General features: G+C 44.4%; 1 protein-coding gene across 1 annotated transcript in view; it reads right to left on the bottom strand.

Annotated features, from left to right (window-relative positions):
• The window catches only part of LOC146813123 (putative DBH-like monooxygenase protein 2), a 162985-nt gene that overhangs the window by 58468 nt on the left and 78095 nt on the right, over nt 1-26422 (bottom strand). The gene's annotated exons all lie outside the window — the stretch shown is intronic.

The raw sequence follows: 26422 nt of genomic DNA on the forward strand, positions 1-26422 counted from the left end.
GTCAATTATCCAAGTACGGATTAACAAATATTCTTTTCTTTCTTAGATGGGCTGTGGCAACTGCCTTGCACCTCGTAACTGTCCTGGGAGCAGTCTGAGCAGACAGAGCACCGAGAGTGGATGTCTCCTACAAGAAATATCAAGTATTTCCTATGTTGATTTGGAATGTGAAACTCTGTGACTTGCAGATTATATAACAGAGCAAACTGTTACATTTTGAATTTCTCTTTGAGAATGTATTAGTTAAGAAGTTGGAGATCTAACAATATTGGTTGGTTTGCCCATTTCTGAACACTAAAACATACTTTGAGTATACTCTAGCTCTACTTTTTTTCTACCTTTTGTTTGGTTTTTGATAGAAGAGGCAGCGGCATTGCCCTGAAACAAATCCAGGAGCCTCTTCTGTGATGTTCAGTTCCCATCTGTTATAGACTTCCACTTCTAGGTGAGACATCACTGCTCTTACAAGAGGTGTGAGCAATTGGAGAGTTAGTTTTTGAACATTACTGCCCAAACCCAGAGGAATTTCTTCCACTGGAGAGTAATGTTTTCAGAGGGGTCAATTTTCATTTTTTGTGTCTCCTCTGATATCAATATTGCTGTTCTTGCTTTTTTGGGCTGTTTCACCCCTGAGATCATTAACGGGAGATGCCATGGCAGTAATCCATAGATGTGAGTTCAGTGGAGTCCACTGCATCACTAATGATCTTGTTTGAGATAATAACCCATCTTTAGGTATTTTTAAGGAATTCTTTTTGCAGAGTTATGTCAAATTTTACACAAAGGATTTCATGCCATCTCAGATTTCTCAGAGTTACCTTCCGACTGGTTTTGTAGCACTGGTGTCCTTTAAATGTGTCTACACTGTGCCACTCATAATTTTCTTTCTTAGGTCAAGCCTCTTACTCTCTCTTTCAGGTAGTGCAGCCACTTCTGGGCCTGATGCATGTTTATGTCTCACTGTAAATATGATAACTGAGTCACGACTGGGATCTACCATGAGGAACTCTGGGTTTTCTTGATGCGACCTTTATTTTTTTTGTAGACCTGGTGTTACCATCATCATAATGGCCAGAGTCATACATTTGTCTTCAACTTTCTCTAGGAGACCAGGAACCAGAGGTAGTAAACATTTGGGAACTGCCTCTAATATTATGGACATCTTTAATGAGGGAGTCTCTGAAGAAATATTTAGTTTTGTTGCCCCTTTTTAAAGTATTTAATGCAGACAGAGGATATCATCCAGTGACTATACTCTAAGTGGAGATTGTGTTGGAGATGTGGGAGTATATGGGGGCATATCAGCAAGGCGAGGCGATAGAATTATCGCCGCTTTTGCAGCCGTTTTTGGCCAAAAAGCGGCGATAATTTTATCGTCTAATTAGCAAGCTCACGCTAACGCGTGAAAACTTGCGTTAGCATAGGAATTCCTAACGCCCAGCTTTGCATCTCTAATGAGATGCAAAGTGGGCATTCCTGACCTGACATGACAGGAGAAATGTCGCTAAGCAACATTTCTCCTATCATCAAGCCCCACGCTATGAAACATAGCGGCAAGAAAAGTAGCGATAACCCCTGTTATCGCTACTTTCCTTACGCCTGCTTCAGGACTGACTTAGCCATGATATCCTATGGAAGGTGGATATCATGGCTAAGTTTGTGAGTCCCTATCATCAAGCTAACGCCACATTGCGTGAGATTATCGCTGGGTTTCCAGCGATAATCTCACGTTAGGCAGTTAGCGTGAGGATTTTTATCGCTTTTGAGATAAGCGTTGCTAATAGCACGCTATCACAGCGATAAAAATCCACGCTAGCCGGAGATAATTATCCTAGCGCTAAGTGCGCTTAGCGATAATTATTGCCGGTTGTTGCTGATATGCCCCATGATGAGTGGGATAAGTCTGTGTCAAAACAAGCCAGGTGTACCATCTACATTCTCTGGTTGAAGCGAAGCCTTAAGCAAAGCAATTAGGCTCTTTAGAGATCATTGTTGGGATAATGTATTCACAATTGTTTCAGATGTAGAGGATTCCTTTGGGGTAGTCCCAGGTGGAGAATGATCCAGGGGCCACAGAGATATCTGCACTGCACTATATTGGCCTAGTAGGGCAATAAGCCAAATCTAATAGGCCCTAGATGAGGCTGTCTTCAAACAGCCAAATGGAATGGAGCTTGTCTCTTTCCATTGTCCCTTTTTAGGAGAAGCATGCTCTTGCTTATGTATTTCAGCGTGTGATGTTGAATGAATATATACTTAAAGGTGATATTGACCACATTTTTGACATCTGTGATGGTGGGGGATGCCTTTTTCTATTTGTTTTTTATATTGACTGAGATGAATGGTGATCTGTGCCCCTTTGATGCCAAAGCTGTCTGATTTGACAGCAGTCATGCAAGAGTCAACTTTTATCTGTGCCTCTTTGGCAGCGATGTATATCTTGTGGATGTCTTGAATGTCCTTATGTTCATTGCAGATCCTACCCTTGTTGTCATCGGTATAGCTGTTGAGCTATCCTTTGATGGTGAGTAGGTCAGTATAGAAGCGCTTAACAGTGAAACTATTAACCCTGTGTAAATGCATTCATTGTTGTCAATAAAGAATTACAATGTTTGTCAAAACCACTCGTAACAATATTCTACTAATAAACTGTTAATGAAGCATTCGAAATTAACATAACATGTGCCTAAGGCTTTCATTAGTACCTTATGGCAGCATGCCAACATGCCAACATGGAGCCATAGAACCAACCATTAGAGATCACTACACTTCTAATATGTAGAACAAAAGTTCTCCGGAGTGTTTTGAAATAAGTGGAAAAGGTCTGAAGATCTGGAGTCATGCATTTCAAGACCTCAGAAACATAGGGTCAGTAAGTTCCCATCCGGGGAGCTGCAGCAACTTCCACAGCTCCCCCTCCCCCCACAACAGTCATTTACACCATTGGTGGTTCATCTTCCTTCCTGGTGCCTCCACAAGGGAGAACACATTTTAAGATAAGCCCTGCAGGCCATTGTGGTCCACTCCAGGAGAAGAAGTAATGAATGTTCAAGTAGTGTCTCTCCTGCTCTGTTCAGGAGAGCTGCACTGCTACTGTAAGTGGCTTCATGTTTCATTTCTTCCTGTTTTTGTTTGTTTCTTTTTTTTATTCCTGGGTGCCGGAGCTCACTGGGCACCCAGGTGCACATAGAGCAATGGGGGCTCTGCAAGGAGCCCACTTCTGGCTGCCCTGACAGCATCACACTCATATGCTCTGGGAGTGTGGTGGGCGGGAGCTGGCGCTCCTTTAACTGCTCACACGGAAGGAGGACTTGTCTCCTCCTGGGCCTTCCCTGTTACCCTGGTCTTGGCACTGGGAATGGGAAGGTGCTCCTATATTCTGACTGGTTGGGTGGGGCCCCGGGCCCACTAGAATTTGCGACTCCATGGTGGGCAGGTTCCCTGGGTCCAAAGGATGTCTGGGGAGGAGCTGTTATAAATTGTGCTGTGTCATCCCCTGGGAATTTGTCCCTCCCCGGAAAACTTTTGAACAGAATTAGGGGTGGGCGGAATTTGCGAAATTAACTTTCACAAATTATCGCGAAAATGCTGAAAATCTCCGCAAACACGCCGGAAATATCGCGAAGACGCGGAAGTTTTTTTCCCGCCTGTTTGCGGTATTTTTTGCGTGATCGCGGGTCGCCAACTTACCCATGCGGTTGCTCACGGGTGCGGGCATCTTGTTTTCACTTGTCCCGCCCTCTCGCGATTCTTACTTCCTGTTCCGGGTCGCGCAATGCATGTTTGCGCCCGTTCGTGGTCGATATTTCCTGTTCGCGACCGCTTTTACTTGATCGCGCTGCTTTTTGCTTGCTCGGGGAGAAAATATCGCGCAAACTTGCGCACGTGGTCGCAATGGGTGCGGCCATCTTGTTTTTCACTCTATTGCATGGTTCTGGGGCCTGATTTTCAATCCTCCCAAAATCTTTTCAATCCTTTGTTTATAGCCACTTTTTTTGGATCTTTATTACTTATTATTTCTCTAACTATTTTCCTGCTTCTATTTTTTTTGTTTTTTAGCTACTTTTTCTCTTTCTATTGCCTGCTATTTATTTCCTTTACTCCTTTATTTATTTTACCTTTTCTTTCCCGCCCCAAGGGTAGGGCTGTTCGCCGGCGCAGCCAGAGCCGCGACCGCCTTCCTTGCGGAAGGTGGCGCCCACAAGGGGTGCAGGCACGGGCCTTATTTGGGGAGGTGGAGTTGGCTGCACTAATTTTCTTTGTGCAGCGCCACCTCCCCTCAACCCTGGCAGCAGGTGGCAGGCCTGGGTCCGGGTACGGCCTCCGGGAGTGTCGGCAGCGGTGGGGGAAGGTGCGCCGGGCAGTGTCGCGCATCTCTGGGGTCCGGCGCACCCAGGCACAGCTGACGCACCGGTGGTCCGACATCCTGGACCGTGAGCAGGACCTGCTGGACCTGCTAGGAGTGGAGGTACCGGGGCTTGGTGAGTACATATTTAATTACTACAACTTTGTGTCTGTTCTTCTGCTCTGTGTTATATATTGCAAATATATTTTTTTTCCTTCCAACCAGCTAGAATGTTGCTGCTTACAATACATACCAGGTTAATAACGTTTAAAAGTCTTCTGTGATTATGGTGCTCTTCTGCGCTACTACTAATCTTACTTGTTTGCAGTTTTGCGTTTGCTTAGCGTGATTCTTTACGAGTTTATTTTAGAGAAATTAAGTTACGTAATGCTACAGTGACTCTAGTCCACTCCTTACTTTGTCCCGTCACTAATAGATAGGGGCGGATTGATGTTTAGGTACACTACTTTGTATGAGCTTCTAATTTGTTAGTGGTATGCGTGATGCCCCCTCACTCAGTTACGTGACGTGCTGTTAGTACGGCAGTCTTTAGAACCTTTTTCTAGTTTGTTCAATGAGTGGTGGTAGGCTTAGCAGTTACTTAGCAGTAGCAGATCAGCATCAATCAAACCAAAATTTGGTGTATACAAAAAATGTAGTCATGTTCATGTGACCTCCATGATTTGACCATACGCATTGTTGAGGAATACAATGGAAATGCATACTTAATGTACAATTGGCATGCCTGGAATAGGTGGGCTAGGTTGAGTGGTACGTTGTACTTAGGCTTAGTTGTAACTTAGTTTTCTGGAATCAGAATGGAAGACTGGATTACTGTTGATAAATAGTAACTTAAGTAGTCGAACTGCGAATCCCCCGATATTACATGTTGACCAGATGAGATCGGTCAATGTAGTTATTACAATTGTTGTTTACATAAGTGTTTTTTGACCGTTGTTGAAAAATATTGTATTTGTTTGACACCATCCATCAATGTTTGTCTCTTTCTTATATCTTTCCTGTTCATCAGCACCCAGGGGAAGACCGACAGGGACTGGGCAGTCGGCGGGACAGGAAGAACACCACCAGGAGGACACCGCTGAGGGCTCCTCTGCTGGGCCCAGTAAGTCTTCTTGTTTTTTAATAATATTTCTTATTCCATAACTTTTACTGCCCCATATTTTTCCCGAACTATTGTTTGTTTCCAAATGCAATTTTTTTACCACCAATTATCCTTCGATCTGTACGGTTTCAAAAATCTTATCCCTGCCTCCGCTATGATGACTCTGAGTACTACTACTACTACATACTATCAGTCTGTCTGTACTGTAGTAGCTAGTCTTGCCCAGTTGGCCAGTGCCACTCTTTGTGAAAGGTTGTAATATAAAACACATATTCACCAGTAGCTCGAGCCATTGAGTCCAATCCGTTGGGTCGTCGTCTTGTACTACTTTTACTCTTATTGATCTTGAGGCTTTGAAAATTCACAGCAACAACAGCCCTACCAGATTTATTACTATTTTGATATGATACCCTATAGGACATACTACTGTTGTAGGGATCTTGCACATACATTTGCACCAGAAAATAGGATGTTGGTGATGGTAGGTTGGACCTTCCTTGCACACCTCAATCAGAAATTCCGCACCCACCACAATTCCACTGTTTGACTATAGTACTGTCTTGTCATAACTATTAGGTCTCGGAACCCTCACCCCAAGATACCCAACAAGTAAACAACCCAGAACATAACACACCCAACCTCTCAGTCGTGGAAGCAATTCACATCCACACCCTTACTTTAATTCGCTCACTCGTGTAAGTTAGTCCACACCAAATACCACCAAGTCTATGTAAGTTCAAAATGTTTATTTCAATTTGAGAAGGTCTGTACACTGTTTTCTTAGTAGCACCAACCGGAAAATCAATAACATTAAAACAATATACATTGTTACACTTATACAGTTGGGAATTAAATCATGATAACTGAACAGTGGTGGAAGGCAGCACCACCATCCCATAGCAATTTAGTTTATATAAATTTATAAATGAAGATGTGAGTGAAGGGACCCCTCACCTTAGAAGAACCTAGTACTGGTAGTTGTTGCATCATTCAGAAGCTCTGGTTCGTAGAAGGGAATCTTGCGTCTGTAATGCAAAAAAAAAATGGTGTGCGTTAGTATATTGCAACTTGCAAGCATTTCTCAGCCGTGCCAAAAAGTGTAGCAACTATGGATAAGCAATATGGACTAACAGTAACAGTAGTACACCAGTACTTCCTAAAAAAGTGGCTTGTTAATGTTTGTTGACCGCTTGTACGCAGCGTGTAGACTAGACAGTAGCAGTGTGAGGCAGGTCATGTGGGCTCAAAGGTGTCTTAAGAAGCTGCAAGGTAAAGGTAACGTCACATGTGCAAAAATAAAAGCCACAAAGGTAAAATGGTAGCATGGCTAGGGCTAATTAAGCAAAGGCTACAATGATCATATATAACTATTAGTGTCTACTCTACTACTACCTGATTTGTACTAGTGATGTATGTTAGTATTAACTCATTTTTCAACCTTGCAACTGATCAATAGGGGGGAGGTGTATATGACGCCTAATAAATGTGTAATGTTTTCTAGGCGCACTACCGACCACCTGTGCCGGGGCCAGCGAACAAGGCGACGCGGAGGGCGAGGATGCGCCAGTTGCTGCCGATACCGACGATGGAGCGGTAGGGGGAGTGGCAGCACCAGTGGCAGGCGGTGGTAAGTTAGATTCATAATCCTTAACTATTGTTGAACTTGACAGCACACTCACTGCAAGGGTGTACTGTATGTATATGTATACTGTACAGTTGTGACTTAGGGCCCCATTAGGATGGTGGGCGTATTGCCCCCACCGGGCCGGCTGGAATTCACTGCCGACACCACAGGGGCAAACCTCCGCCATCCCTGTAGAATTTATTTAGACCCCCCACATGTCGACGAGGCGGAAAAGGGTTAAATATGCCGGTGGTGTCTCTCTGAACACACCGCCAGCCATATAATCTGCATTTTGGAATGCCTTTGCGTGGCGGCATTGCCGTCCGCCACGGATAGGCATGCAGACATTGCAGAGTATGCTTGGGTGCCCCCATGGAGGGTACCTACCTATGCTGTGGTACCCCCGCCTTTCAAAGCAAAACGTGACAGGCTTGGTGCGGGGCCCGTCATGTTGTGCTTGGAAAAGCAGCACAACATTTTAGCATTGCTTTCAGCAAAGCCAACCAGAATGTAAAAAAAAACAGGATGCGCCCGCCACTGTGCCGGGCGCATCACCCTAATTAATTGTCCCCACGGGACCCCCACCCTTTTTAGCATGAGGATGGCGGGCGGACAAAGTCCGCCCGCTATCCGATGTCATAAGTAAGTATGAGTTGTTGGGGACGTTTGAAGAGTAAACTAGAAGACTAGAATACCCATTAATTGGCATAGGAGCCGGAGTATTGAGTAACCAATGGCCTCATCTATCTGATTTCAACTCAGCTTTGAAAGTTTTATGGAGAAGAGCACCTGGTGCACTGTTCAACTAAAAAGTGAAAGACGGGTGGAAGGAAGAAGGACGGGCGCGATTTAAAATGTTATGTACTACTGTGCTTTATAGTGCTACTCTACCATGCCACTATGTGTATAAATAATTAACTTGTCTTACTGTTTTCTAAGAGTATATTTTAAAATTGTCTTGTTTTTTTCTTTTTGATACACAGCTACTCCTAAACTAAATCGAAGGGAGTTGGCCGCCAAGGCACGGCGCCGGAAGCTGGAAGCAATCCAGCAAGAATACCGGCGGCTGGTGGTCTTAGCCGAGGAGGAGGAGGAGACTGCGGCTGCAATTGTGGAAGCCTCCTCCTGTGGCCCGGGCCCCAGCCACCACCCTCCAGCGGTACGGCGCCACCGTCTGGCGGCTGCCCGCCGCCACCGTGCCATCTCCGGTGCCCCCCCCACTGTGGCTGCAACTGCCGCACCCTTAGACGCCGCGTCGCCTGTTTAGAGGGCGAGATGCGCTAGATGCGTGTCCTCCTCGAGTCCCGCCCCACCAGTTAGTCCCTGTCATCCTGTTCTGCCCCTTTTTTAATTCTTGTTCTTAACTCGTTTGGGCGTTACAGACTTTTTTCTACTATGGACAGTGGTTGGGGTTAGGGAGGGGGGTGGGTCAGCTTTTGTGGGTTTATTTTATTTTTGTTAGGGTAAATTAAATATATTTGTCTATGTCACATGCAATGTTGTTACTGTTTTGTAGGTGGGGTAACTGTTTAACATCACACTGTTTCCTTGCTGGTGCATGGCCGCCCATAGCTTGTGTTTGATTTCAATAATTGGCTGACTGTATAAGACACAAACAGATAGATGAGAGACACACCTCACTCATTGACTGGTCCTTCTAGTACTTTCAGTCTGTCCTCTAGTCTATGCATTCTGTGTACTGGTGTGTGAAAACGAAATCATTGACATGTCCATTATTAATTCTGCCTCCCCCAAACTTGTCTCTTACCGGTGCTTGATGTTTATGTCCAAATGTGTCACATCACTGGCTGCATGGTGAAAATGGTTTCCTTTTCCATACATGCCATGATTGGGGTGGTGGTGGTGGTGGTGGTAGTATAGTAGTAGTAGTAGACACTGGCAGGGCGGCAGCATTTCCAAAAAAAGAAAAGGAGACAGTCAATCACCTTTGAGAGACTGTTAGAGGAGTAGTTGAATGAAGTACAGTACAGAACTTACCGAGCAACAATAATATGCTCAAATATTTGACAAAAAAACTGAATGGTGGTTAGGAGGATAGCCTACTAGACAGAGTTACAAACTATAGTTGTGTCGAGTCACTTGACTATGCCTACAGTCTAACAGTTAGTGCTGTATATGAGGAATGACAACAAACAAATCCAATCAATGCCGGCAATTCATGCTGAGGTATATGTTCCTTTGTTAAAAAAAATAACCTCTGAAATATCCTACTCATGGGTGGCCAAGAAGAAGAAGATCATCGCTCTGCCTTGAAATTGAAGTAGTGTTGCTTTCACCACATCCGCCCCAGCAAGTGTGTGATTAAGTATTGGTGTACATTTCATTTAGTTACACCTCGACAATAAGTCACACAGCCCGGGGGAAGAGGGTTAGGGTTTGTTGAATGGATGGGAAGGGGGTTTTTGGGAAAGGTTTGACATGGAAAAACAGTATGCATACATAGACAAACAAACGACAATCATTGAAGACTACCATATCCATATGTTAAGGGAGAAAAAGGCAATGCATGCATGATGATGAGAGACCCGGATTACATACACTTCTAGTTCTTGTTCTGTTGTTCCGGCCTTAATACTTTGACAGATAGCAAATAGAAATTTTAAATATTGGTAGGGAAGAAACGTAAACACAGAGCAAACCTAATTATGATAACAACTCCAAGAACACACTGTTGTAAAGATTGTATACAAGATATTAATCAAATTATTTAAAAGAAGATAAAAGCGGATACTGTTACTGTCTTATCCTGGTCAAAAATGTGGACTGGATTTGCATCTCGGCATTCCTCTTGCTCCTCTCGTCCATCAATCTTGGGTGTGTCGCCTCGCCACTGCCCGGCTGGAAAAAAAAGGTGATGGATTGGTAAGGTAATTAATATGCATTGTAATGTTTTACAAAGTTTAGGGCAAGGCCCGGCCTGTAATTGTAGATGGAAAACCAAAGGGGATATTGAGAAAGAAAGCTAAAACAAATGCACAAGTGATGGTGTAGTGCAACAAGAACACTTTCCGAGGTGGCGTTTATGCATCATCTCTACTCTAGTCTGTTTCCAGCATTGTACTTCAACAGTAACAGGAGAGAGCAGGCCCACAGTGCTTAGCATTAGCACATCCTACGTTAACACTTTAGAGTCCTTTTTTTTCTCTCAAAGAGTTGGACAAATGCAAAGCACATTATCCATTCCAAACATAGCATTTTACAGTTTAAGTTAGTAAAATCAATGCGCTGCAGTCATCCCGCCGCTACACTCTATTCAACTTCTACACAGACATTTGGGTCTGCTGTGGTTGTTGTTGACGTGTTTGCCTTTAGGCTTTTCCGTTTTATGCCACTCCTGAAATATCCTCCTGACTTCATCATCATCTCTGATACTTTTACTGACTGACTGTGAAGATCGGCCTGCAGTATAAGTAAAATGTTTATGACACAACAAGAGTAGAAATATAAATATTACTGACTTGAGTCATTCTTTATCGTGTACAGAAAGATAGATTACTACTAGTACACTTTGACATCACTTTGTGCACAACAAACAAACAACGCAAACACAAAGACCAATAGCTCAGAGTCAGGTGTCCAATGCATGCCATTAATTGTCATCATTCATTACCTGTTCCTTCTCATCTTAAGTTAACGGGCCATCTCTTTCGCCATCATCATGATGGACGGTGCTGTTGTGTCACAGTCATACGCATTGCGCAGATTGAGTGAGTCCCCTTCCTGTATTGAATTAAAAGCAATGTATCACCAAGATGCAGGAGAAGTACAAATTTCATATTTGCAAGAAGGGGGAAATTAGTGTTTTCTGTAGGAAGTTGATTAGTGGCAGTGCACAATTACATAAATTCATGCACAACAAACACAACAAAATCTAAATCATTCAGTCTGCGACTCTGCGTCCAATGCATGGCATCAATCATTACCTGTTCCATCTTATTTTCAGTTAATGGCCAGTCTCTCTCGGCTCTGAAAGGAGGATGGCTATAGTAGTCATCTGATTCATGGTCCACTTGTTTTGGAAGGACGAGGAAAGTTTGAATTTGTTGTTACCATCATCCAATCATCATTCATGAGGGAAATGGAATTGAGCAGGAGATTCAGTATGATGGAGCGGAGGAGCTGGATTCGGAGGACTGTACTGTCAAATAGCAGACACCTGAAACTTGTATATTAAATTAGAAGAGTAGAAGACGGTGATAATGGATTTGTTGCGATTCACAAGTTTATAACCGGAACGACAGACACATAAAGAAAAGGGGGAAAAAAGGGAGGAAGACAGTAAGTGCGAGCCTAATTGTCAGGGAAGTATAGCTCGCCCTCAAACTCTGGGGGTTCTTCCAGTAGTAGGTAATCATCTGACACAATACTTCCATCACCTGAGCCGCTGTCCTCATCTTCCTCTGTTGATTCATGTATTGTGTAATTCGGTAGATAGACTGATCCTTCTCAATGTTACAATGGAACCAGCAGCACTGAAAACACGTTCGCAAGAGACACTTGCGACAGGGCAAGCCAGATAGCTTATCGCCAGCCTGCTGAGCTGTGGCCATTCAGACCTTTTCCTATACCAATACTGCAATGGGCTTTGATCAACGTACACCTCTGTTGGGTCGTCCAGATAGGCCTGGACCATCCGCTCAATGTTCAGGGTTGCTGCTGGTAAGCTTTTGTGCTGTTTTTTCTGTGCATCAGCACTGTGCTTACAAAGGCCCATCTTTACATACCAATCCTGTAATGATTGTACTCGGCCTAATGATCCAGTTATTGTTTCTGTAGTCGATAGTGATGGTGAGTGTTGTGATTGTGACTCTGAGCCAACCGCACTGCCCTCAGCCGACGAAGTTGCACTTGATTCTGCATGGCCTGCTTCAGTATCAGTACTTGTTGTGGGTTGATGTTGCGGGCTTTTAATTAGCAGCCCTTCGTTTTCAAACTTAATGGCTGCTTCAGCTATACAACTTTTGTAGCGGGCAACATCATTGTCGGAAAAAGCAAGGAATGTCTTCACTAGTCCTAATTTTGCACGTGGATCCAGAATTGTGGCACAAATGTAATGTTCTTGTGACAAAATTTTATTTTGTATCCTTACATTTTCAGTTAAGCGCCTGGATAAGCTCTCCACCAAGTCATGGGCTTGCCTTCTGTCCTCTACACCTTTGTATGATTCAGACACATTATTCAGCTCATGCTCTAGCATTTGCAACAATGGGATAGCTTGGCCCATTGTACAGTCCTCCTTGCTGACTTCACATGTGAAGACCTCAAAAGGAGACAGCATCTCAGTCAGGCATTTAATTAGGGTCCATTGCTCCCTCTCAAGGGTCATGCCTTTAACACTAGCATCCCTGCTTCTGTACCAGACATATTCATGGAGTGACCTGTGCTGTTCGTACAGACGATCAAGCATGTAATACGTTGAGTTCCAACGTGTTACCACCTCCTGGATGAGTGCCTTGAATGGCATCCTAAATTCACGTTGGATGATCCTCAGCTGCTTCCGAGCTTTAAAAGAATGGCTGAAATGAGTGCATATTCTTCGGCAGATGGCTAGTAATTTGCTGACTATGGGTTCTTCTTTCAGAAAGTCTTGAACTATAATGTTTATGCAGTGTGCCAAACACGGAACCCTGAATTAGGAACCAAGTTCCATGGCCTTAAGTACATTACTGCCATTGTCTGTGGCAACAAAACCAATACCAAGCCCTCTGGGCCGCAGCCATTCCAAAACCTTGTTGCGAAACTCTTCTAAAATGTTTTCAGCCGTATGAGATTTCTCCATGGCGAACATGGCTACAGTTGCATGTTTCCGAGTACCTTCAAAAATCGCAGCTGTGTCAACAACACCTCGTGCAGATAGTTTATCTCTAACCCCCACAAAAGAGATCCAGTGTGCAGTGATGCACATGTAATCTGTGGCTTGGCAACTGCTCCACATGTCTGTTGTCAGGTGGATATTGTGCACAGCACTCTGCTGCAAACCTTGACCAACCAATTCCAGCACATCATGATGTAGTGCCGGAACAGCAATTCTTGCGAAATTGGACCGGCTGGGAACTTTCCATTTCGGGCAGATGGCAGACACAAATTCAAGGAAACCCACCCCTTCCACAAATGAAAAAGGAAGAAGGTCCAGCGCTAACATTTTAGCTAGCTTGCAGACAAATTGAGCATATAGCAACGTTCTCCTCCTTGGCGCTAACAGAAAAGAAGTCCCAAACTGGGGAGGAGAACTTTCTGGCACTGCTGGATGTGCCACTTTCAACACCAGATGAACTTGAGGGGGTGCTTGAAAATATGTGACCCTTTCCACCTACACTGTGACTTTTACCACCACTACCTACTGAGATGGTTGAGCTGGATGTAGGTCCCTGCCGGGTCTTGGAAAATATGGCAGCTGGAGGTAGTGGTGGTGTAACCTGTGTTGGTGAGATCCGTGCTACATCCCGCTCAGTAGCAGCCTTTCTGGATAGGGTGAGAATGTCGGTCTCCAATCCCTTTGGGGCGGGAGTAATGTGCGTGATGACTGGCTCGTCTTCATCAACATCATCACCCCCCTCTTCTACATCTACCTCCATAACTCTAAGTTTTTCTGGGACCTTCCTTTTCAGAAGTATTGTCTTGTGGCGTATATCACTCTCAGACCGAGCTGGTGGGACCCAAGTGTCATCACGATCATCAGAAGCGGGGCTTGAAGAAGAAGATGATGGACTAAGCCTCCTTTTCCTTGCTGGTGGTCTGGAAGACAATAGATCTTCTGAAACAGTGGTTTGACTTTGCTCCAATTTGTCTGCAGGAAGCTCGATTTCCTAAAATGCCCCTACGTCAGGAGCAACAACTACTATGGTGGGCTGTTGCGGCGGCTGCTGCTGTTCTTGTTGCGGCGGCTGCTGCTGTTCTCGTTGCGGCGGCTGCTGCTGTTCTTGTTGCGGCAGCTGCTGCTGTTCTTGTTGCGGCGGCTGCTGCTGTTCTTTTTGCGGCGGCTTGACACTGATCTGCTGAGTTTGCGCCTACGTTGAACTTGATTGTGTACTACTTTGCGGTAATGACATTTCTTCAACATCGCTGCTCGTTAGTAGACTGGCTACCTCTGCGACTCTAAAGCCCTTGGGCCTAGGTTGGTGCCAAAAAAAACATTGGCCGGCACACCACCAGTCGTGGTTAATGGCACTTCCTTTTTCTGATCCTTCTTCTCACCGGCAACTTTCTTGGTACTGGACCTGGTACCTTTCTTTGGGGCCATCTTCTTCAGATGTCAGGCAGGATGCAGATGCACAACAAGTTCTGGTCACACGTGGATGTGATGCGCAGCAGGACTTCTGTCTGGCTGGCAGTACAACGGGTAGCCGGGTGATGCTGATGACACCTCCTACTCTGTCTTTTGTGCACCTAAAAGAAAATAAGACAGGAGAAGAATATCAGTGAAATGTTGCATTTGTTGTTGTGGTTCAGTTACTTAGTACTGTACTAGTGCAAACAAAAGATAGTCTAGCCATTTATGACTTTTTTTTTAACTAGAGCTATGTTATACTACTAGTACTGTGTACAGCCACACACTACACTCTCAGGAAGGATAGGAAAGTTAATAATAAACAACAAAATAAAAATTTAATGGAAGTGGGGTGGACCATTGCATTATTTGAGCATCTCAGCATCCATGGAGCTGCTGCTGGCAAAGGGGGTGGATGGATGGAAGCAGTAAGCCAAAGAGCCAATAGGAAAACAATGCAGGCCTATGGCAAAAGCAGGACACTAATAACTCACAGTCCAAACACCAAAAAAGGCCACCACCCACATGGACACACACAAATCACAAACAAGCCGGGGGCCTGGGAAACACCAGGAGCTGACAAAAGGCCTATAAAAGCCAGGTAAAGGATGCCTGCTAAAGCACACTGCTCTGCCTTTTTAATGCAACAAAATGTAAATACGAACATTCACAGGCCCCAAAAAGCTCTGCAGGGTGCATGCATTGCACACCAACACACCAGTGACCAGACACATAAAAAAAGCATGTCTTTAAGACAACCAACATCAGAAAGGCTACCCCCAAAAAGCACACTTCCCCAACTCAATCCCATGCCATCCATGCCCTAAATGAAGTCTAAATTCAACAGACCACACAGAAAACAGTAGATTAATAAAGTCGTGGCTACCTGCTCTGGTCCTAGTGGATGAAAGCAGGCCTGTTGGCGGACAAGGCCAGGCAAGCTTGCAGGCCTAGGCTTCAAAATGGCCACCAGCCACATGGCCAGGCCCAACAACATCAAAAAGGCCACCCCCAAAAAGCACACTTCCCCAACTCAATCCAATGCCATGCATGCCCTAAATGAAGTCTAAATTCAACAGACCACACAGAAAACAGTAGATTAATAAAGCTGTGGCTACCTGCTCTGGTCCTAGTGGATGAAAGCAGGCCTGTTGGCGGACAAGGCCAGGCAAGCTTGCAGGCCTAGGCTTCAAAATGGCCACCAGCCACATGGCCAGGCCCAACAACATCAGAAAGGCCACCCCCAAAAAGCACACTTCCCCAACTCAATCCAATGCCATCCATGCCCTAAATGAAGTCTAAATTCAACAGACCACACAGAAAAGAGTAGATTAATAAAGCTGTGGCTACCTGCTCTGGTCCTAGTGGAGGAAAGCAGCCTGTTGGCAGGCAAGGCCAGGCAAGCTTGCAGGCCTAGGCTTCAAAATTGCCACCAGCAACATGGTCAGGCCCAACAACATCAGAAAGGCCACCCCCAAAAAGCACACTTCCCCAACTCAATCCTATGCCATCCATGCCCTAAATGTGCTTGAAATTGAAATACATTAAAAAAACTACAAAAGGAACAGTTGCTTCATCATGCACACACCCATGAGGCCATGCCCATGGCTAGCTCGGGCCTACTACTACTAGCCACAAAATAAAAATAAAAAAAGGAATGATGATAATAATTATCAAAAATAAATTGTAGTTACAACAACTGCAATGCCCACAATCAAACAAGCACAACAACCACTTACTTGTAAAATATCCTATTCCAAAAATCCTCAAATCCAATTGCAATGATGCAGCAGACAAAAAGAGTGATCTTTCCAGCTCCAAATCCAAAGGCAGAATGAGCAGGAGATGGACAAAGCACTGGGAGGAGCCTGCTGGACAAGAACAGGAAGTTGGAGATTCTGTGTCACTTCCTCCCTCTCTCCACCTTTTAAAAAAAGGACTCCTAGTACAAAAAAGGAAAGCCAAATGTCAATGTAAGGAGTTGTTTTCATCCAAAATCAGCAATTGCAGAAGGTTTCATGCTGCTAGAGCTGATATTCCTCTCCAAATTGAAAATTTTACATGTTTGAAATCGCGAGCTTCACATTACTTCCGCCGGCGTGTCGAAAATTACATGATCGTGTTCTTTTTGTCCCTGTCGCGTTGGATATGACGTGTTCAGGGTCTCTTTCTCCTGTTCGTGTTCGATTACACGTGCCCGCGTCCTCACCTTCTCGCTCGCGATGTAGAATGACGTGTTCGAGATCTCAATCTTCTCATACTTGCGCGGTGCATGATCGCGAGAAGAAAGACGTGATCGCGCGATAAATGACGTGATCGCGCGACAAGTGACGTTAATGCGGCCGCGAACTGTCGCTAGACAGCGCAAAATGGCTACCAACAATCTAACATCTCGTGGAGAACGCGACCGGGTCTGGAAAACTTGTCGGCGAACGCGGGGATTCAGGTAAGGCGATCGCGCGCACGCAAGAATGTAGTTTTTTTACAGTGCGAGCAAGAAACAAATTATCGCTAAGCTGCGGAATGCGGAAATTTTGACATTTTCGCGCTTTCCGCGGAACGTAAAAATGCCAAAATATCGCAATTCCCGCGAACGGAACGGAATTTTGGCCCAGGCCTAAACAGAATTGTGTCAGAGCCCCATGTGCTCCATTGCTCCAAGGTTCACCAAGCTTTAGTCCTTTCATAACATCAGGCTATTAGGTAAATTTCAATTATCTTATTATGACTGGTGAAGAGCTCTAGCCACCAGGAGAAGTTTTAGCAGGTCGTCTGACCTCAAAAGGGTTGCACTCTGCGGGGAGCTTGTTTCACCGGCTCTCTGCACCAGCCTTCTCTTTTGCTGCACCCTTCACAAACCCCATGGCCTCCTTGACTTCTTAAAGGGCAATTGAGGGAACAGTGGATTCAAAATCCATCTGGTCCTAAGCCAGTTTAAGGGGTGGCAGCATCAGTGAGGCCTACTGGTCAAAGGATCAGCTAAAAACCCAGTTATACGCCCATTAGGGGGCTTTTCCTTCCAATTATCCATGGTGCTGCCACTGTCACAGTCCCGGTCCAAAATCTTGCTCCCTTTCAGATTCTGGGAGGCCACTTATGCCCAGTCCAGCTTGTGGGTGGGGGATTTGCCCTTTGTTCCACCTTTCCCCTTTCTTGGGTTTGGCACTGGGCCAGCTAGGAATACCAAAGGCTGGTGTCAGGTCTATTTGTGTGTGCTTGGAAAATAACCTTTGAAGTATAATGCGGGCACGGCCTAAATCCTCCCAGTCATTCTGTGAGGAAGACCCACTCCTTTTACACCCAGGCCCCTTTGTGCACTGTCAGGCTCCCAATGCATTCCCCAGTGGAAGAGCCATTACTATCCCAGGCAGCTGGAAAACCCTGGGAACTTTAGGCAGAAAAATGGCAACTTTCTAAAACTACTTTTGTAAAAAAAAAATGTAAATACGATCTCACTGTTAAAAAGGACTTTAAATTGCAATTCACAAGAGTGTAAGAAGGATTTTTTTACCTGCTACCATATCAGATTTTTGCATTTAATAAATGTACCAATGTACCATTGACTTGTTATGGCAGCCTCCAGCCTTGGCTAAAATGAAATTCGTTTTCAGGAAAATGTCCCTGTATGGGCATGTCCATCATTTATTTCTACCCTTCCTTTATGGGTTATAAGGTCTACATATGGGAGACTTAATATTAAATAAAAGATATGTTTAGGGCTGTCCAAAGGGGTATTTTGACATGTCAAATTTACAGTTTAAAACTGCCCTATTAGGCTATGGGTGTGCAGCTACCAGGCTGCACACGATTATAGTCCCTTACGCAAAGCCTGTACCCGTGTTCGCATGCATTTGCACATGTGTTCACTTATAAACAGCTCAGTGTCCCTGGCTTTAGATGCATCGCTGCGGCCTTGTCATAAAAGGCAGACACTGGCGATAAACATGCACAAGTCAATTTACCAAACAATCAACAGAGGAGTGTATTAAAGTAGTACCAAAGAGGAAGAGCAAACATGCAGATACTCACAGTAAGTTATCACTGTTGAAAAAAAACACTCGTTTTTTTCAAAAAAAGCCCTCACCCACCAACCTAGTTGGTGACATGCTTCATCATTGGGCCCCGCCAGGAGTGGCCGAGTGCCACCCTAGTGTGCTGCGACACCAGTTTACTGCGGAGCTGGTAAAAAAAGTGTTAAGTGAGAGGTGAATTTAGTGAAATTTAAAAATGTCCCAATTGTGTCAAAAAACACTTTATTAATTTTGCCAATCAGACATGAGTAAAAAAATGTGTGGGATAACAAACTGGAATTAAAAGTTCACATATTATCCCTCAAGGTGCGGTCAACATGTTTCTGCCTACATGAATGTTAATCAGGCTTTCATCAGGACCAAAGGTGTAAAAGTGAAAACCCGGCGGTATGGGCGCACTAAGGCCCATCCTGACCAAGGGTTTGCAAGTGTTAAAAATATCAGAAAACACTTACAGTAGATTCCGTCATGTGTAGAGAGGAACCAAGTTTATTCTAGCAAAAGAGTTTGATTGTGACAAACAGAGAAGTACAACATGAAGAAACACAAAAGACAAACAATTATGCGTCAGTATGCTTCTAAAGAATGTCACAATAGAGAGACATGCAAACGTGCTCTTCAAGGTGCACTTATGGTAGCAGTAACAAGAACTCAGATTTTGCTATCCGTGGACTCGTGCAAATAAAAAGGACTGCCAATGGAGTCCTTATGAGAAAATAAGAAGAAAACGTTCCCTCTCTAATTCATGGGGGATCGAGGTGCCCAAGTAACGTTATATACTAGCAAGTGAACTAGGCAAACACGTAAGCGGCCAAACGTCAAACTGCTACTGGGCGAAACATATATACAAAAGGAAGCGTAATATTCTTACAAAAGGTGGAAAGGTTCAAAGCACCATGGGTCACGTGAGGAGGGTGGTGGCGGAATGGCACACCCTAGGCAAGAGAAGGAAACAGAAAAATAACGAGGCAAGAGAAAGTAAATGCCAAGAATCATTATGGCAAGGATAAATACTTAGCTGCTGATCGGAGAATGACTCACGCCTGCAGCGCCAGGCACCCGTTATGGACCTATGCACACCCTCGTCAAAACGGACCCCGACGTTAGTGAGTCGGCGGTCCGATTAGGGAATATAAAGCCAGGTAAGGACGAAGACGCGATCACGTGGGACGTCACGTTACGTCATGGTAGCGCGGGCTGGGCAGCGCAGGCCGGTACTAAGGCTAGGCCAATCAACAGGTGGTGTCTGAAGACGCATCAGAATGATGCTGGGGAGCTGAGCCAATAGCGGGTTGCAGCTGTGGCTGAGGGAACGCCTAGCTAGTTGCTATGGGGAATATTCATAAACAACGGAAGAGTGACTAAGAAAAAGGAAAAAGGACAAAAGCATGGGCAAAACCAAACGGATGTAGTAGAAGAACCCTCACTCACCAACCTAGTTGGTGACCTGCTTCATCATCGGGTTCCCACCAAGGATACCGAGTGCCTCCTCGGTGTGCTGCGACGCCTGAGTTACAGCGGAGCTGGTTTTTGAGGGATAGGTGAATGTGAATTTAAAAGGTAAATGGTTTTAACCGACCACAATTTTAATCAAGGCAAACCATTCACTATTAAAATCAATTGTGACGGACTAGAACTAGGTAGGTTATGATAACCAAAGAACGTCCATTTTTAAATTAGTGAAGAGGGGATGGTCGACATGTTTCTGCTTTAATTATAGTGAGAGGCTGGCACAGTATATGATGTACACTTATATAAGTGGTGACCCTGCACTGATCCAGACAACCCTTATTGTAGTGGTCTTAGACAACCTCAGAAAACTCTCTAAGTGGTAGCTGTGGAGAGCAGCCTTCAGGCTTAGTCCAGAAGAAGTGTAAAGCAACTTGTTTTACCGGGACATAATCCTGTAGTTATAGGTTAAGTGCCACTTGGAAGTGATCAGAAGGCACGGAAGACAGATGCCCACCAATATTGGGTGTTGCATGAGAGTTGATGCTGACCTTGGAACTTCAGCTGTGAGGACCAGGCGATGCTGTGGAAGACCAGGAGCTGTTTATGAGCTGTCCCACTTTAAATGTTGAGAGTTGAGGGATCGGTGTTCGGCGGGAGCATTAACAAGCCTTGGCAACTATAAACAATGTGGAAGTAGGAGAAGGTGAAATGTCAGGACCAGCAAGGCCCAGGAGACTCACCACAAGCAGGGGAGTGAGAGCAGGCCCTGGCAATCAGGGAGTCCAAAAGATTTCAACAGTGACCCTCAAGAGGAACCACAGGCCAAAGGGACTGGAGTCGCAGAGGATCTCGAGGAAGCGAACAAGTCTTTGCAACTGCAAGTTGATGCGGTGCACAGGGGTTTGTTTCTTGCGGCTCCAATGAGGGATACTGGCCTCAAACTTGGTGAGAGGACAGGGCAGGCCTCGAGTGATGCAGAGAACCACCACCTGTGTTGCTTAGCCTTTCGGAGTCTGTAGGAGCCCAGGATCAGCAGACTGATCAGCTTGGTTGTGATGCCTGCATTTGCAAGGAAGTGACTCCTTCACTTCAAGGGAGATTCCTTCAAGTGTCTTGGATGTCCATAGGCCCTGGACGGATTCCTTTATGGAGCACAGGCACAGACGTTGCAGCAGGCGAGCTGGGCAAAGAAATAAGGAGCAGCAGGATTCTTCCTGGTTGCAGCTTTGAAGCCCAGAGAAAAGTCCAGTGAAGCCCAGAGTGCCTAGCTGGTTGAAGTTGATGTGGTGTCTGAATTGTACCATGTCCAATGATGAATCTAGGCACCCACCCACAGCTAAGCCCTTAAGTACCCTAAGGAAAGTGTTGGGACAATCCAGGGTTCCCTCTCTAAGGAGGGGCTGCACAAGCGGGAGGATACTCCCCTGTCCTTTGTCCACTTCATGCCAGAGAAGGGGCCAACGGCTCCCTGAACTGGTTTGAGCTGGACTATGCAAGGAGGGTACCAAATATGCCCAACCCGCAGACTATGTGGCACTGGCAAGCTCTTCCACCCTGCCCCAATACACTAAACCCTGTCCTTGAGGTGATCACACCTCCCTGCGACTGGATGCCTATTGTTCTGCCTTCCTCTGCTTTAAAATCCCTCCGGTTGAGAGTATATTTCTGTTTCATTTCAGCAAAGGAATGCAGCCCTGAGGCGGAAAAGAAAAATCCTATCCAGTCAATTCCTGGCCTAATCCACACTCCCATATAAAAATCTCCAAAAAGCTCAGGAAGATTGTGATTATTAAAAATGGGTGTATAGAAGAATAATCTACCAATTCCCAAAGTTTTACGTACAGCACTCCGCACTTTAAAATCACTAAAAAGAGTTTTAAAATGAACTTTTTTATAGTAGCTGTTATGTAGTTGTTGCCATCCTCCAGTCTCACTCCCGAACATGAGTTCAAGTAGAAAAGGAACCTCATCGGTTTATATGTTATCCACATGCGTCCTTAAAAAATCATAACTATACATCAATATAGAGGCTGAATAATATAATTTCAAATTCGGGAGAGCTAATCCCCCCTCTCTCTTGGTAGAGTAAGAAACTTAATGGCACGGCGGTGTAGAGAATAGGCCCATATAAACCGGGTGAAAATATTTTCCATTACGTTAGACCATTGAGGAGTAAATCCTAAACAAATGGCCCTATAAAGATAAAGGATTTTCGGAAAAAAGAGCATTTTTATTACATAAAACCTGCCAGCGATGGATATGTGTAAGTTATTTAGCCTTGCGAGATATTTGCTGTTTTTTCCATTAGGGGCTCCATATTGCCCTGGACCATGATGTCTAGTCTGTCAGAAATACTAATACCAAGGTAGGTGGCCTTTTTGACTACCCAATTATATATCATCCTGACTTCATCATTAAGGACAATCTGCATCTTGTCTATATTCAGAGCATATCCAGACACACCCGAAGAGCTCAGCTTCCTCCTCGATTACACTATAGCAGAGTTTGGATCTGATGTGACAAGAGCAATATCGTCCGCATAGGCCAAGATCTTAGTTGCCCAATTCTGCAACCATATTGTCGGTACTTGCATATTGTTTTCTAACCTACAGATAAATAGATAGATGAAAGCTGCAAATGACAAGGGCAACTTTGCCTAATTCCATGGGAGATTAAAATGTTTCAGAGAAAATACAATTCACCATTACTGCTGCTGATGGTTTGACATATAATGGTTTAATTCCGTGAATAAAACCATTTCTAATATTGATTCTAGACATAGCGGTCAAAAGATTTTGCCAGGAGACCCTATCAAAAGCTTTCTCAGCATCCAATAAAATAAGGGCCCTAGGGTCTCCTGCAAAATTGGTAACGTCAAATAGCGCAATAACTCCAAATCCATGTTGACTCACCAAAATAACTTTATGGATTACTGGTGCAAGTTGACTTGCCAAAAGCTTTGAATACATTTTTGAGTCACCATATATCAGGGTGATCGGTTGGTAAGAGCCCAATCCTAAGGAGGATTTATTCTTTTTTTTTAACAACACTATATTAGCTAGGGACCATGGGGGTGACCACCATTTAATACATGTAAAAATAATTCATTTATAGTTTATTTTAACTGATGGGAAAAGGTAAGGTAACATTTGGTCGGGATACCATCTGTACCAGCTGCTTTCCCCCTCCTTGCTAAGCTATTCATGGATAGTAAACTCTCAATCCATTGAGGAGGGCTTTCTAAACTTTCCTGACCCTCTTCTTAAAATATTGAATATGGAATGAATCAAGATATTCCGTAATATTACTCTGTTTGATCCCGGTACCAGCTGTATATAAACGTTGATAATACCCCCTAAATGCTGATTAAATCTGGTTTGCTAATCTGCCCTAGCTCTGGATCTTTAATTTCTCAGAGTGAATTGGATGTTATTTGTTGCCTGATATGAACTGCCAAATGATGACCGATCTGTTCACTAAACTCATGTGCTGTTACTTTTTGAGTTATCAATTTACTCATTGCCTTGTTTGCCAGAATGTGAACAATGGTGGCCATAGCTATTGCCACCTGTCATTGTTCTGCCTCCAAATCAGACTCCTCTTGAACAGCCCTTACTAAACACTCCTCAGCCGCCCCTAAAATGTCCTGTAAAGCCTTCATTGTTCGTTTGGCGCGTTTGTTATGATCTAAGGAGTACCTCAATGTTTCACACCGAATACCTGCTTTCTGGGCGTCCCACACCACATCAATTGATGCACTCCCCACATTATCCCCCAAAAACATGGGGATCCATTGTCTCATATCGTTACAATATTCTACATTTATTAACAGAGATTTCTCAAATGTCCATATTCTTGTGTTTGACTTGGTTGAATCCAGTTCTAAGTCGAGGACCAACGGGTTATGATCTGATAGGACCCATCATAAATTCTCTATGTGGCATTCAAGATAAACGTATTAGAGACAAAAACGTAATCAAGTCTAGCATGGGTCATATGTGAATTGGAAAAATAAGTAAACCTTGAACGGTTCGGTTTTAACCCGAGTGAGCCTTTCCCTACCTAGAGGGCTTACAGCAGCGCTGTCACTTTCAATTTCAGATCGGATGCGAGTTGAGCCTCTCCCCCCGAGCCCCGATTTACGCTGAAAAGCCTATAGCATTGTAAGTATTGGTGCACCTTTTTAACCCTTCTGCAAAATGTATACAATGCCACGCTTCTAGAGATTCTTCTTCTTATATGCCCCCACAACTGGAGCGTTTCTCTCAGGCGTGATGTACAGTGTTAATGCATGAGATATTCAAATTAAAGCACGCTGTGCGCACGGGACCATGGGGCACTTTTCCCAGTGGCCTACTCGCACGTTTCAGTGCAACATGCACCACTGTACAGCAGATATATAGCGCCCTAAGCACTCATATTGCAGTCATTATTTATCTTCATTTTCACAGGAACGAAGCTTGACCCATCGTCATCCTGTGTATTTACTTAGCCATCAGCATGCCTCACAGTATCAACGCATGCCACAATCTGAATGAGTATATTCTAACAGTCACTGTAGTGGCCTTCCTCGAGGACAACTACATAGCCTTAATACAACTAAAAAGATTGCATTTGATGTTGCAAAACTTTATATGTTGTGTCTTGTCTTCTTGCTTCCCACAGGAATTTTTTGCTTATTTAAAGTGTCAGTGAGTACGCCGACCCTTTTTTCAGACTTTTTACCACACACCTTAGCGCGTGTGGAGGTACCACATTGGTTTTGTCACGTGGCTTCATTCACCTTTCGCCACTCACTTATCACCTTTTTGGCCCCGAAGAAAGCCCCATAAATCACTCAGCGGGGGCTGAAACGTGTAGACCACCACACATAGTCAACTGATAGGTAATTAATCCTTACTAGTTGCATTACACATATTTTAAACATATCCTGAGCCGCCAATAATAAAATTAAGGCAAGGATTCTCAGAGGTATTTTTAACTGTAGAACTTCACATCACATTTACGCACCATCACCAGCTCCGCTGTAATCAGGCGTTGTAGCACAACCGGGGGGCATTCGGTCACCCGGTTGGGACCCCAATGATGAAGCATGACGCCAACTTGGTTGGTGTGTGAGGGGTCTTTTAACAATACCCAATGGGTCCCAGCTCATGCCACAAACAGTGACTACAAGTAATTGCATGCATATAGTGGGTCCATCCACATTGTTTAAGTACTATACGCTTCTGGGGACAAGGACGCACCCCATAAACCCTTGCTCTCCCATTGATTTCTCTCGGTTTTAGCAAATGCCAACAATCAATCAAACTGTGGACCTGTCATAAATTCCTTAGTGCCTGAAACACTTTTGGTTTCCTACTCATATACTTCCTTCCTGATTCCAGAGGCCAATCACAGGGTAAGTTAATATTACAGTCCCCACACAGGATGAGTGGGAGAGGCCAACGAATAAGTTCACTGGAAATGGCGTAAAGCACACAAGGGTCATCACTATTATACCCATATAAAGAGCAGAGTGTCAATTTCTTACCCATACTTAATTGGAGCTCCATAATAGCCAATCGGCCAAACTTGTCAGAACAAGACTGTGTGAATTGAATCCCACTTCCTTTGGCCAGTATCACAACACCACAGACCATAGTCCCCTGCATTGTTGCACTAATTACCCTATATCCTATTTATTATAATAAGTGCAGTTGTGACCCTCCAAAATGTGTCACCTGGAGGCAGATGATATGTGCACCAAAAATTTGTCGCCCAGCCACCACCCTATGCATTTTCTTGACATGACTGAGTCTGCATATATTAATAGTTGCAACTCCAAGTCTGCCCATATCTACTTATAGCATTAGCCTGATTCTGATGCCACATAACTACACAACTATCCCACCAAACCCTCTCCCTTTTAAGCGGTGTGACAAATGTGACAAAAACACTGTTAAACCATTCCCCTTTATCACCCATCTGAGGATCCCCTCCCCTCACCCTTTCCCCACCCACCACTACAACCTACGCAACCAGGCTCAACCATGAGCCTGCATGAGGACGTCTGGACCACATCTCCCCTCCCTCTCCCCCTCCATTATTAAGATATTCAAATAACATACACTACCCTCCCTTGAAGAAACAACAAAAAAAGAAAATCTCCGAATGATATCCAACACACATTTGGGCACATTGCAAGCTTATGTTTTACCCCTGAGGGACCTGCTAAAATATCACCCAGGAGCTTCTGGGCTTGAATTTCATATGTGAAGCTAAAATTCTGGCCATGATAGATGACTTTCAACCTGCCCGGGTTTTGCAAAAATACCACAGCTCCTGCAGACTGGAGAGGAGTTATAAGCTGTCTAAGTCGCCGTCACCTCTCAACAGTAGCGTGTGTAAAATCTGGTCTAGAAAAAAAAGAGAATCCCTCAAAACTTCTTTTAGCATTAGGTCTCGCTAAATCATAAACAGCCTGGCATGGTAAAAAATTACCAAAATAAACCTGTGTTTCCAGATAGGAAAGCTTAGAGGAAGAAGGTTTATAACGAGGAATCAGTATCCTGAGGAG

This window comes from Triturus cristatus, chromosome 7, assembly GCF_964204655.1.
Source record: "Triturus cristatus chromosome 7, aTriCri1.1, whole genome shotgun sequence".
Lineage (NCBI taxonomy): Eukaryota > Metazoa > Chordata > Amphibia > Caudata > Salamandridae > Triturus > Triturus cristatus.